Genomic DNA, 13,193 nt, shown 5'->3' with positions numbered 1-13,193 from the left:
TGTTTCCTGAATTCGAAGGTATCATGGATTTAATATTTTGGTTGTCGAACAAGTTGGAGTGTCTTGGAAAAAGGATAATTGTTATAAGAGGGAGTTTAGGAAGCTATTATATTCAGTGTTGTTTATTGACTAAGAAGTTGTTATTTGAGTAGCTATTGTGTAAGATGTCGACGAAGGAACACTGAGTAAGTGACAAATTGTTGTAGATCTTGTTTTGGATTATTAGTAAGCAATTATAAGAGTCGTTGAAGTTGTTGAGAATGCAAAGAATAGGATTTCAAGGATAAGAAGTGCTAATGAAAGCATAAAGGAATTTTGATTGGATGTTATGTACGTATCTTGCTAACCTAATGATGTTCAAAGTGATGGATGCTAAAGAAAGTCTGAAACTTGGTTGAAGCTTGCAAACCGTATAAGTTGATAGGAACTTGATAAGGACGGTGAATTAAGATGGGTGATCAGAGTAGCGCAGCTGAAGCGGGATGTGACGTTGAGAGCGATTGTGTTGCATAGATTTTCGAGGACGAAAATATTCTAAGTGGGGGAGAATTGTAACGCCCCGAATTTAATTAATTGGTTAATTACATTAATCAAGGATTTAATTAATTGAAATTGTCGAAGTTAGGAATTTACCGGAATTAATCTAAGGAATGTAAGTGAATTATTATATCGTTCGAGCGGTTGAATGGAAAGTCAGATTAAATTCGTTGGTTAATCGGAGAAATAATATCAGGGATATTATTAATTTATTGGAGTATTTGTTTAATTAACTTGGTTGGTGACATTAGTAGTTTGGAGGTGTGAATATAGGCCCATTAAGGAGTTTGTGAGAATAATAATAATATTGTGAAGTAAAAGGAAAATATTAGGTTTTGGGCATCAGTAAAACAAAATAAGGGTTTGTAGAGAAGAGAAGAGAACGTGGAAGTGTTTATGCATAGAAGAGGAAGAGAAAAGAGATACGAGAAATATGCCGTGAAGAGAAAAACGGAAGAATTACGCGAAGCCGGAAAGCTTGGATTCGACCGGAATTGTAGAGCGGACTCCGAATACAAGGTAAGGGTGGGGTTCTTTCTCTATAAGCAGGGATATGATGGACCGTATGTCGGGTTTAGGGAATTTTAATATCTCTTGGTGTGCGATTAATTGTTTTGTGAATTGCTAAATTGATGTCGGAAATTTGTGTGAAAAATTATATTACTATGTGAATAATTGTGTGATATTGTATCGACATTTGATTGGTGAATTTGTTTGATGCTATGAATTGAATGGCATCTCTGTGACTGTGTAGTTGGATTAAACTGTGATCGATGATGATTCTGAAACTTATTCTATAATTTTATAATAAATTAATGTTTTGCTGATTTTATTAATGATAATTTTCTGTGATGTGATACCTATAATATTGTATCTATAACTTTTGATTCGTTTACATTTACTGAATGGTTAATATGATATAATTGCATATTAGTTAGGTTTCATTCATGTATAAATAGAAATTGCATTGTTGCTATATATATTAAGGTACTGTAACATCATTTTCATTCATAAACTATTGATTAATATTATATGGTTATATACCGTCGCGTTTCGTATTATCACGTATATAGTACATCAGCATGTTTTTGATAAATATAACAAATTTGGTAAATATACTGAAGATCCTATTTTAAGTTTATTAATCTATAATATTTCATTAGGATAATTAATAATAATGATTTAATATTTTAGGGGTTTTGAGTTAGGAATGAATATTTGAATTATTTGATCAATTTAAGTTATTTTCAATCTTGTTAGAGTTGTCAATAAAGTTGTTAGAGTTGTCAATAGGGTTGTCAGAGTTGCTTTCGAGTTGTTTAGAGTCAAATTTGATAAACCATAGATTAAAATTGAAGGTATTTGACCCTTTAGAGATGTTCTATTATTACTTGAGTCAGACCATTAGGTTTATAACAGTTACTCTTATATGTAAGAGTTATCAGTAGAGGATTTTTGGGTACTTTAGAGTTGTAGGGATTATTGTAGAGTTGTTTAGAGTTCCGTGGAAACTCTGTCGAGTTATAACTATATATCGTTATAATTTTTTACAAGTTAATAACATATAATAATATTTGGAGTGTTCGGGAATAATCCGATAACCGTTGTGCTTGCGGTGTTTTTGGTGATGTTGCGACGTGACATATTTTTGTGAGTTTTGTGAAGTATGGCGATGTTTGCGTGAATTATCTGTGATGGATTATTGTTGTTGAGTTGTCGTGTAATATATTGCGTTGTTGCGATGAGTTTTTGTGAATTATTGCGAAGTGCAGGATTTAAGGTGGCGATTGTTTATCAATAATTATTGATATATTTTGGCGATGTAGGCAAATGCCTTTGTGACGATGTTTGGCGACGTGTTTGTGATTTATTGCATTTCATCAGTGTCTCATGATTTGCATGTTTTAGCGACGGCCTGGATTGGCAAACAGCGACGAAGGCTTATGCCTGTTTTGATGCCTCTATTATCTGGCAATTGGCGATGGGGGCTGAAGCCCTGGGTACCACATGCATGTGCTTTTGTTAGAGTCGCATTTCATTTGTGTGATTATGAGTTTATGCGTTGTGATGTGTGAACTGATGTGAATCGTTGTGTATTATGAATATGAGATATGTGAGATATTGTGACGTGTGTTTTTTTAATTTAAAACGGTGAAGTAAATTAGACGGTAATGATTATACCGCAAAGTGATAAATATTATAACTTGAACCTGAATATACTGTTTATCATCACCCTATTTATATGGTTTGATATCTCACCCCTTTCTTTTGTTTCGCCGTTACCTTTATACTGGTAACGTGCAGGTGATAGCTGTGATGAAGATTTAGACACTGTGAGTCGAGTCGGTGGTCGCTCTGATACGTAGCACTCGGGGGGATAAACGATTGCTTTATTATTTGTTATGTTTGCTGAATTTTAGTGATGTTTTAGTTTGGTTGTGACTCAAAGTTATTTGTGAAGATGCTATGATGATTAAATTGAAAATAGAGAAGTTTTGTGAATTCCGCTGCGAGTTAAAAATGTTTATTTTGATAAAATGATTTCGAAGATTAATTAAATTATCATTTTAAATTCCTGTGCTATGTATCTATACGAAGGTAAATAAGCCGTAATTGTTTTTGAATGACGAATATGTGATACCTCAAATGAATTTGTTTGGAATTTATACTCTGATTTTCCGTATAATTTATCGGGTAGATTTGGGGTGTTACATTAGTGGTATCAGAGCAGGTCGGTCCGTCCGGCCAGTGTTGTCTAATGTTGTTTATTCCTCTGTGCGCGACAAGTGTGTGAAACACTGTCGGTACTTGTTGCTTTCTAGTTGTTTGTTGCAGGTGTGGGTTTGAAGTTAAGTGGGGGAGAAGCGGAGCTTCTCGGATATATTCAGTTGTAAGATGTTGGTGTGCGGCAGTTGGCGACAGTGCAAGTGATGTTGAAGCTTTGTTGTTTCCTGAATTCGAAGGTATCATGGATTTAATATTTTGGTTGTCGAACAAGTTGGAGTGTCTTGGAAAAAGGATAATTGTTATAAGAGGGAGTTTAGGAAGCTATTATATTCAGTGTTGTTTATTGACTAAGAAGTTGTTATTTGAGTAGCTATTGTGTAAGATGTCGACGAAGGAACACTGAGTAAGTGACAAATTGTTGTAGATCTTGTTTTGGATTATTAGTAAGCAATTATAAGAGTTGTTGAAGTTGTTGAGAATGCAAAGAATAGGATTTCAAGGATAAGAAGTGCTAATGAAAGCATAAAGGAATTTTGATTGGATGTTATGTACGTATCTTGCTAACCTAATGATGTTCAAAGTGATGGATGCTAAAGAAAGTCTGAAACTTGGTTGAAGCTTGCAAACCGTATAAGTTGATAGGAACTTGATAAGGACGGTGAATTAAGATGGGTGATCAGAGTAGCGCAGCTGAAGCGGGATGTGACGTTGAGAGCGATTGTGTTGCATAGATTTTCGAGGACGAAAATATTCTAAGTGGGGGAGAATTGTAACGCCCCGAATTTAATTAATTGGTTAATTACATTAATCAAGGATTTAATTAATTGAAATTGTCGAAGTTAGGAATTTACCGGAATTAATCTAAGGAATGTAAGTGAATTATTATATCGTTCGAGCGGTTGAATGGAAAGTCAGATTAAATTCGTTGGTTAATCGGAGAAATAATATCAGGGATATTATTAATTTATTGGAGTATTTGTTTAATTAACTTGGTTGGTGACATTAGTAGTTTGGAGGTGTGAATATAGGCCCATTAAGGAGTTTGTGAGAATAATAATAATATTGTGAAGTAAAAGGAAAATATTAGGTTTTGGGCATCAGTAAAACAAAATAAGGGTTTGTAGAGAAGAGAAGAGAACGTGGAAGTGTTTATGCATAGAAGAGGAAGAGAAAAGAGATACGAGAAATATGCCGTGAAGAGAAAAACGGAAGAATTACGCGAAGCCGGAAAGCTTGGATTCGACCGGAATTGTAGAGCGGACTCCGAATACAAGGTAAGGGTGGGGTTCTTTCTCTATAAGCAGGGATATGATGGACCGTATGTCGGGTTTAGGGAATTTTAATATCTCTTGGTGTGCGATTAATTGTTTTGTGAATTGCTAAATTGATGTCGGAAATTTGTGTGAAAAATTATATTACTATGTGAATAATTGTGTGATATTGTATCGACATTTGATTGGTGAATTTGTTTGATGCTATGAATTGAATGGCATCTCTGTGACTGTGTAGTTGGATTAAACTGTGATCGATGATGATTCTGAAACTTATTCTATAATTTTATAATAAATTAATGTTTTGCTGATTTTATTAATGATAATTTTCTGTGATGTGATACCTATAATATTGTATCTATAACTTTTGATTCATTTACATTTACTGAATGGTTAATATGATATAATTGCATATTAGTTAGGTTTCATTCATGTATAAATAGAAATTGCATTGTTGCTATATATATTAAGGTACTGTAACATCATTTTCATTCATAAACTATTGATTAATATTATATGGTTATATACCGTCACGTTTCGTATTATCACGTATATAGTACATCAGCATGTTTTTGATAAATATAACAAATTTGGTAAATATACTGAAGATCCTATTTTAAGTTTATTAATCTATAATATTTCATTAGGATAATTAATAATAATGATTTAATATTTTAGGGGTTTTGAGTTAGGAATGAATATTTGAATTATTTGATCAATTTAAGTTATTTTCAATCTTGTTAGAGTTGTCAATAAAGTTGTTAGAGTTGTCAATAGGGTTGTCAGAGTTGCTTTCGAGTTATTTAGAGTCAAATTTGATAAACCATAGATTAAAATTGAAGGTATTTGACCCTTTAGAGATGTTCTATTATTACTTGAGTCAGACCATTAGGTTTATAACAGTTACTCTTATATGTAAGAGTTATCAGTAGAGGATTTTTGGGTACTTTAGAGTTGTAGGGATTATTGTAGAGTTGTTTAGAGTTCCGTGGAAACTCTGTCAAGTTATAACTATATATCGTTATAATTTTTTACAAGTTAATAACATATAATAATATTTGGAGTGTTCGGGAATAATCCGATAACCGTTGTGCTTGCGGTGTTTTTGGTGATGTTGCGACGTGACATATTTTTGTGAGTTTTGTGAAGTATGGCGATGTTTGCGTGAATTATTTGTGATGAATTATTGTTGTTGAGTTGTCGTGTAATATATTGCGATGTTGCAATGAGTTTTTGTGAATTATTGCGAAGTGCAGGATTTAAGGTGGCGATTGTTTATCAATAATTATTGATATATTTTGGCGATGTAGGCAAATGCCTTTGTGACGATGTTTGGCGACGTGTTTGTGATTTATTGCATTTCATCAGTGTCTCATGATTTGCATGTTTTAGCGACGGCCTGGATTGGCAAACAGCGACGAAGGCTTATGCCTGTTTTGATGCCTCTATTATCTGGCAATTGGCGATGGGGGCTGAAGCCCTGGGTACCACATGCATGTGCATTTGTTAGAGTCGCATTTCATTTGTGTGATTATGAGTTTATGCGTTGTGATGTGTGAACTGATGTGAATCGTTGTGTATTATGAATATGAGATATGTGAGATATTGTGACGTGTGTTTTTTTAATTTAAAACGGTGAAGTAAATTAGACGGTAATGATTATACCGCAAAGTGATAAATATTATAACTTGAACCTGAATATACTGTTTATCATCACCCTATTTATATGGTTTGATATCTCACCCCTTTCTTTTGTTTCGCCGTTACCTTTATACTGGTAACGTGCAGGTGATAGCTGTGATGAAGATTTAGACACTGTGAGTCGAGTCGGTGGTCGCTCTGATACGTAGCACTCGGGGGGATAAACGATTGCTTTATTATTTGTTATGTTTGCTGAATTTTAGTGATGTTTTACTTTGGTTGTGACTCAAAGTTATTTGTGAAGATGCTATGATGATTAAATTGAAAATAGAGAAGTTTTGTGAATTCCGCTGCGAGTTAAAAATGTTTATTTTGATAAAATGATTTCGAAGATTAATTAAATTATCATTTTAAATTCCTGTGCTATGTATCTATACGAAGGTAAATAAGCCGTAATTGTTTTTGAATGACGAATATGTGATACCTCAAATGAATTTGTTTGGAATTTATACTCTGATTTTCCGTATAATTTATCGGGTAGATTTGGGGTGTTACAAAATCCATTTTTGCATCATACCCGGATGTTACCTGGATGTAACCACAAACCTTGATTGTAATGCCACTTGTGAAATCCTAATTGTGTCCCACACTGCACTATGATTTCTACTCAAATAATTCCAATGTGAAGACCCAAACTAATAGTAATTAGTAAGCCAGAAAACATGGATCAAATCACCTTCAATAATGATTCAGTAATTCCATCAGACAAAACAGGAGGTTCTGAATACTCATTCCATTCAACCAAATAAAATAGTTCTCACAATAAAAGCATACCAAAATCTGAATAACTAATACAATTAATTAATAGAAAACGTGAGTGTCATTCTGCGAAACCGAAACGCCGCTGCTAAGCAGACCCAAGCTGTTTGTGTCTCAACCTGCATAATTAATATTCAACTCTTGAAGATTGAAATAATAGACCCAAAAAGAGAAAAAATCCTTGTAACCCAGACATAAAATAAAGATTGAAATCATACCTTTCCTGTCTTTTCTGCAGCTAACTTCTGGAACCTAGAAACAATTCTTCCACCTTCATTTACAAATAGATAATATTTTTGTTAGTTAATAACAAAAATATTTTTGCAATTTCTCCTTGTTAAGCTCATCTTTTAGCTGACCATAACAATGGAAAATTCTATCATTAGAGTACACGAAAATATAACTTCCACCATCAGAGACATAAGCCTTAAACTACTATAGCATGGAAAAAATTCATTAAAGTGAAAATATTGGAGTCAATGGACTCACAGTTATTTCACAAAGCAAGGACACATAATCATTTAATTTTTCAACAATATTCATCCTTTCTTTTTGAGAATCTCCTGCATAATTTCATCAAACACTTGGTTGGAATACTTGAAACTTGAATAAATTAATAATAAACTAAAATACTCTGGTATTAAATTGATCTGGGCGAGATTGAATTGCAGTAGACATACCCAATATTGATTGCAGTTTCCATTTTATCCCCTGTCAATACCCAGATCATTAGACCGGCTTGAGCAAGTTTATCAATGCATTATGGCACCTAAGAAGGAAAAACATGGAAACATGATAAAATTATAAGAAAGCAGCACGCCAACACTATATATAGATACAAACACAATTGTCTTGGAGTACTCTTCTCCTCTTTTTTACCAAGAAAAAACTCTAAAACCAATTAAGAAAATAAAACCAACAAACTGAAAACCTGTTATATGACCACATATATTGATGATGTGTTAATAATGACACAAACACATGTTAGACACCAAAAACATCTTTAATCCCAACTGAAAGCATTGAATCATTGAAGGGTCTGCTTTTTATCGTGGAAGCAGTGTATTATTTTTCCTCTCAGTGTTGCATATTAATCATACTTCCCCGTCTCAGAGTTCTATGTTTATGTCTTATAAGCACCATAGGTCTCATTAACCAAAAAGGCACCCTTATAATTAGCTTATCCTGCACGCGTAAGTGTCAGTTCCTTGCGTTAGTTCCAATAACGATGAAGTAAGTAGTCCTAGTGATAGTTCTAAGCTATAGATAATGTGGTAGAAAAGCTAACCTTAGTAATTGGAAAAAAAACTTCCAGTGGGTCGTGTGATAGGTTCAGAGGCCATGTTCCTTGAGCGGGATAACTTTGTTGATTGGGCAAACCTGTTAGTTTTCTTTAAGGAAACTGAAAATGAAAGTGAAGTACTTGTTGCCGTTGACAAATTCAGTGCAAGTATTGTTGAAGGATTTTTTGGTGGCCTAGCATGATATATCAAAAGGAGTTGTTTGATTCCATTGTGAATGTTGAAGACAACATAGAAGACAATAATTAGAGAAACTTAGTAGTATATATAGTTTTTCTATAAATAAAGTGTTACTACATCACTGAACCAAGCATAAATCATAAAATGTTGTTACATTGCAGAGGTAATTAGTAGTTCATTGATGGAAATTGCTGCATCCACTTTATCAAAGCTATCAGCTAATATGTTAACATGCATCTCTTTGTAACTGCAATGGACAATAGTACCTGGTTTTAAAAAATTAGAATTTCATACAGTGTGATCTTAATCAAAACATAGAGATTGTTGACTCCAAATCATCAAATGAAGATTTGATACCAACAAAATGGTTTTACCTTCTCTAATCGCTTTTGATTATCTCTTTCAGGCCCATATATTAGACAAATGAATTTATATCCAGTATATTCTTGGACCTGGAAAAATTTCATACAGTGATTTATCTTACTAAACATGAATAAGATTCAGACAGTGATTTATTCCACCTCATGAGGTTTCCCCGTCCATTTCACTTCACCATAAAGCTTTTCATATTTATCTGCTAGAGTACCCAGTGAACATGTAAGATGATACTGAAAGTGAAAATAGGAAATCTCAGTTAGCATAACTAATATTACATAAATAGTAAAAAGAAGTTGGTACGCGCATACGCAACACACTCGTCGCCGTAAATCCGTAACAAAACATAAATTGAAAATGTTAAACAAAAATCATTTCGAGTCGAACCGAATATGCCACAATACTAAAACAAATCATTCCCAAACAAAATCTCCAAACAGTTTAAAACAATTAGACCCATATCTAAAATATAAAAATGAAGTTTTTCTTACCTAACTTCCGCAAATCTCCCCCTTTTCACTTGAGCAACCACCATTAAACTTGAAACAACAAAAACTAAATCAAAATCAAAATCATTAAATCAACTAAAAAAACCTAACCACAAAATCAAAACCATAACTTTATGAGAAAATTAAGCAAAAACAAAAGATAGGTAATGATGTAAAGATACATAAATATAGAAGGCTTACCGTATATATATGCTGATGAAATCTACAAACCCCAGACAAAAAACCCTGATGATGGTATTCCTTGATAACCGAAAACAACTCTGAGGAATAGAAGAAGATGGAGATGGAAGAAGAGAAGAAAGAAGGAATAAGTGGAAGAGAAAAAGAAAGAAAAAGAGTAAGACATAGGTGGAAGACGAAGAAAGTTGTTTCAGAGAAAGAGAGTTGTTTTAGATTTTAGGTAGCAAAATGATTAGACATGTTGAGTGTAGGACTAAGCATAGTTGCATTTTCAAGAAAGATAACAATGACAAAAGATATTGTTTTTTTTCCAAAAAGCTCAGAATAAGACGTTGAAGAGAGATAGCAAAAAGGCAAGAATAGGAGAAATGCAATGGAGCTAGCCCGTGGCTCTCTAAAAAAGCAGAGGGGCAAATAGGTCTTTTCCAGAGCATCTAACTTCCTTATATTGTAGATATTAATATATAGAAGAGATATTCAGGAAAGATGAATCATGACTTCCATTAATGAAGGAGGCCAACCCTTGTATAAAGCACGTGTAAGGCGTAGTAGTAAAAGCATGGAACATTCCCCGATACTGCAAATACAAGGCAAAAAACTTTCTGTCAAACGTTGGGACCATATATACTTTCTTCAATTAATATTACAACTACCATTATAATCCACAACAACAAAAGCAATCATTTGCTAAAATGAAAAATGGACTTGTACTTTTATCATGCCTTGCACCATATCCCATTGGATAAGTTCCAGACATAACAATTATTCCAGCACATGCTCCAGCTCCAAGACATAAAACAGGGGTAAGTTGAGCATCCTGTATAGAAACTACATGGGGTATACTTAGACAACTGGAAAATATTTACTACATTTCAACTTAATAAAAAAAATTTAAATGATATATGTTAGTATGTGCTGACAACTAAAATTACTAAACATATGAGAATAGAAGGGGCAGAATTTACCGGCTCCTCAAGTCTCATGAGAATAGGTTGGGACAAGTGATGATCTATTTGAATTCCCAACCCTATATTTGAGGAAAAGAATGAAATTGGTCGTCAAGGATGAGGGTGAGATTATGAGTTGATAAAGTGAAGGTGAGAAAGTTAGATGGTTGAGTTACATGAATAGAAAAAAAATAGTGCTTATTTTTTAATATATTATTTAATAGGAAAAATAATCACTTAGAAGTTTTTTGGTAACAATAAAATGAAAAATTGTGCAAGCGAGGATCGAACCCACGAGCTTTCAACCGTGCACCTTTATTTCTACTTTTATGGAAACCTTTACAATAACATTTTTTAAGAAAGCGCCGTCATAGGGATACCCCTTTGTTAGCACTTTACATAAAAGCGCTATTAAGTTTCTACATTATTTTTTTTTATTTTTTTGTTAATAACCAATTATAGCATTTATAAGCAAAGCGCTATTATAGGTTTTGGTTTGATATTTTTTATAGCACTCTAGTTAAAAGTGCTATTATATTAGTGCTATTAAAAATTAAAATTGTAGTAGTGAGTAAGGGTGAGACATATTCACAATTAATAAATGTTATGAGTTCATAAACAATAAAACATCATAAACATATTATTCATCCAACTACAATATATTTAGATTTTCAAAAAAATATTCATCAACCACATCACCATGAAATAACACTGAAAGTCTTCCAATCATGGTATAACAATATATATGCAATGCACTGATACTATGAATGTGGTACCAATTCGTCTTGGGATTAACTCATCTGACCGATCTAAACATCACCGAGATACGGCCCTACCAGCACTAATTCCACACAATGGAAATTATGCCATCCACTGATCCAAACGTCACCTGTAACACCCTTCTAAACCCTGCGACAATTATATAAAATTCAGAGTAAAACATAAAAACAAGGGTGCCACAATTAAAATAAATCAATTTATCATAAGCCAATTGTCATGCTACACTTAGGAACAAATCCTCAAATTATCATAATCATGTTTCTACACAGCGGAACATTCTTCAACGGATAAGCATAACATCATCTATGCAATATCCCACAAAATAAATCCAAAACAAATAGATAGAGTTATAATCAAAACTATATACTAGCGTTCCCCCAGTGTTACAATATCAGAGCATGACACCGACTCGAACCAACATAACGAATAAACTCTACAAGTCATCCTCACCGAGCACTAATGCCGCTACTCCTCAATCTGAAAAAATGTCAACAAGTAAGGGTGAGTTTCATTCTCAATTAATCAATGTTATGCACTCATAAGCAATAAAACATCATAATATATCATTCACCCAATTTGGCATATATTCAGATATTCAATTATCATTCATCAATCACAACAAATACAACATCAAACATAACACTGAAATCAACTTAATCATGTTATGACAAAGATGCATATGACTAACTGACACAATGCATGTGGTACCAATAATCCGTGGAATTAATCCACCGGACCGATCTAAACCTCATCGAGATACGGCCCTACCGACACAAATTCCACACAATGGGAATCATGTCCACCATTGATCCAAATCATCACCGGGATACATCACCGAATGCATTTGAATGAATGCACACATATAACATACTTAAAAACATCACCGATCCGATGCACCGCATCGTCTCACCATAACTCACCATAGTTATCACCAACAAGTATGTACATGTATCATGCATCATTCAAAACAAATCAATCATCATCATATGATTCAAACAATCACCACATGATCACGTTATACACACATTATCAATAGTATAATCATGTTGTCACAACATCACCACTAAATCAAAATGAATAATATCATCACCAATAACTCACCAAAAGCAACACCGAATGATATATTCGGTTTCAACACCATCTACAATTATATTAATATAATTCACACCACATATAACGTTAAAATCACAGTTATATCATTACAACCTCACCACATTGTCACATTAACCAAATCATGCACAATCATTAAATTATTTACACAATCATCCCAATAATAATTACAATTCGTCCATCATCACCGAAATATTGCCATATCTACGTAATTCCACATATGCACAATGCATATCACCAAAGTAATTAAATAAATTTTAAAATAATTCGGGCCACCGCCCATCTCACCAATTCATCATATAAAATATTTAATTTGCTTTACAACGCCCAAAACGGCACTAAGAAAGGATACACGGATCAAAAGATACGCTATTTCAAAGTTTTGGAAATTTCTGCACAGCAGGGTCCGCTGAGCGACCCTCTAGCGCGCATTCTAGTAGCGAACTACGTTAGAACCTTCACTTAGTGGACTAGCTCCACTTAGCGAGCCTAAACAATTTTCTGAAGCACAACAACATCCGCTTAGCGAGCCTAGCTCCGCTTAGCGGAAGTGCGATTTTGCAGATTCTCTACTCTGCGACAGACCTGCGATGTCACACTCCTTTCACCCAAAATCGATTCCAAACGTCATTTACAGACATACAGTCATCACGAACATCATCAGATATCATCAAACATCAAATAAACATACTATTAATCATCAATTCATACAAATTCATCAAGTTTCCCTAAACCTAACAATTTCAAATATTGATACACCCAATCGAATCGAATCATACGTTAATCCATCCTATTACCTATAATCGCATAATAGAA

General features: G+C 33.6%; 1 long non-coding RNA gene across 2 annotated transcripts; it reads right to left on the bottom strand.

The window, feature by feature from the left end:
* Positions 1-7,681: 7,681 nt before the first annotated feature.
* On the bottom strand, positions 7,682-9,757 carry LOC131599404 (uncharacterized). 2 transcript variants are annotated; one of them, XR_009282750.1, is made up of 6 exons: positions 9,541-9,757; positions 9,343-9,406; positions 8,998-9,084; positions 8,851-8,928; positions 8,284-8,723; positions 7,682-8,180 (listed from the first exon to the last, which is right to left on the bottom strand). It is a non-coding gene; the product is annotated as an uncharacterized LOC131599404 (long non-coding RNA). The 2 variants fall into 2 exon arrangements; XR_009282751.1 differs by having other exon boundaries at positions 8,284-8,471.
* Between the last annotated feature and the right edge of the window lie 3,436 nt (positions 9,758-13,193).

Source organism: Vicia villosa, linkage group LG4 (assembly GCF_029867415.1).
Source record: "Vicia villosa cultivar HV-30 ecotype Madison, WI linkage group LG4, Vvil1.0, whole genome shotgun sequence".
Lineage (NCBI taxonomy): Eukaryota > Viridiplantae > Streptophyta > Magnoliopsida > Fabales > Fabaceae > Vicia > Vicia villosa.
This window is presented reverse-complemented; position numbering and strand designations above follow the sequence as displayed.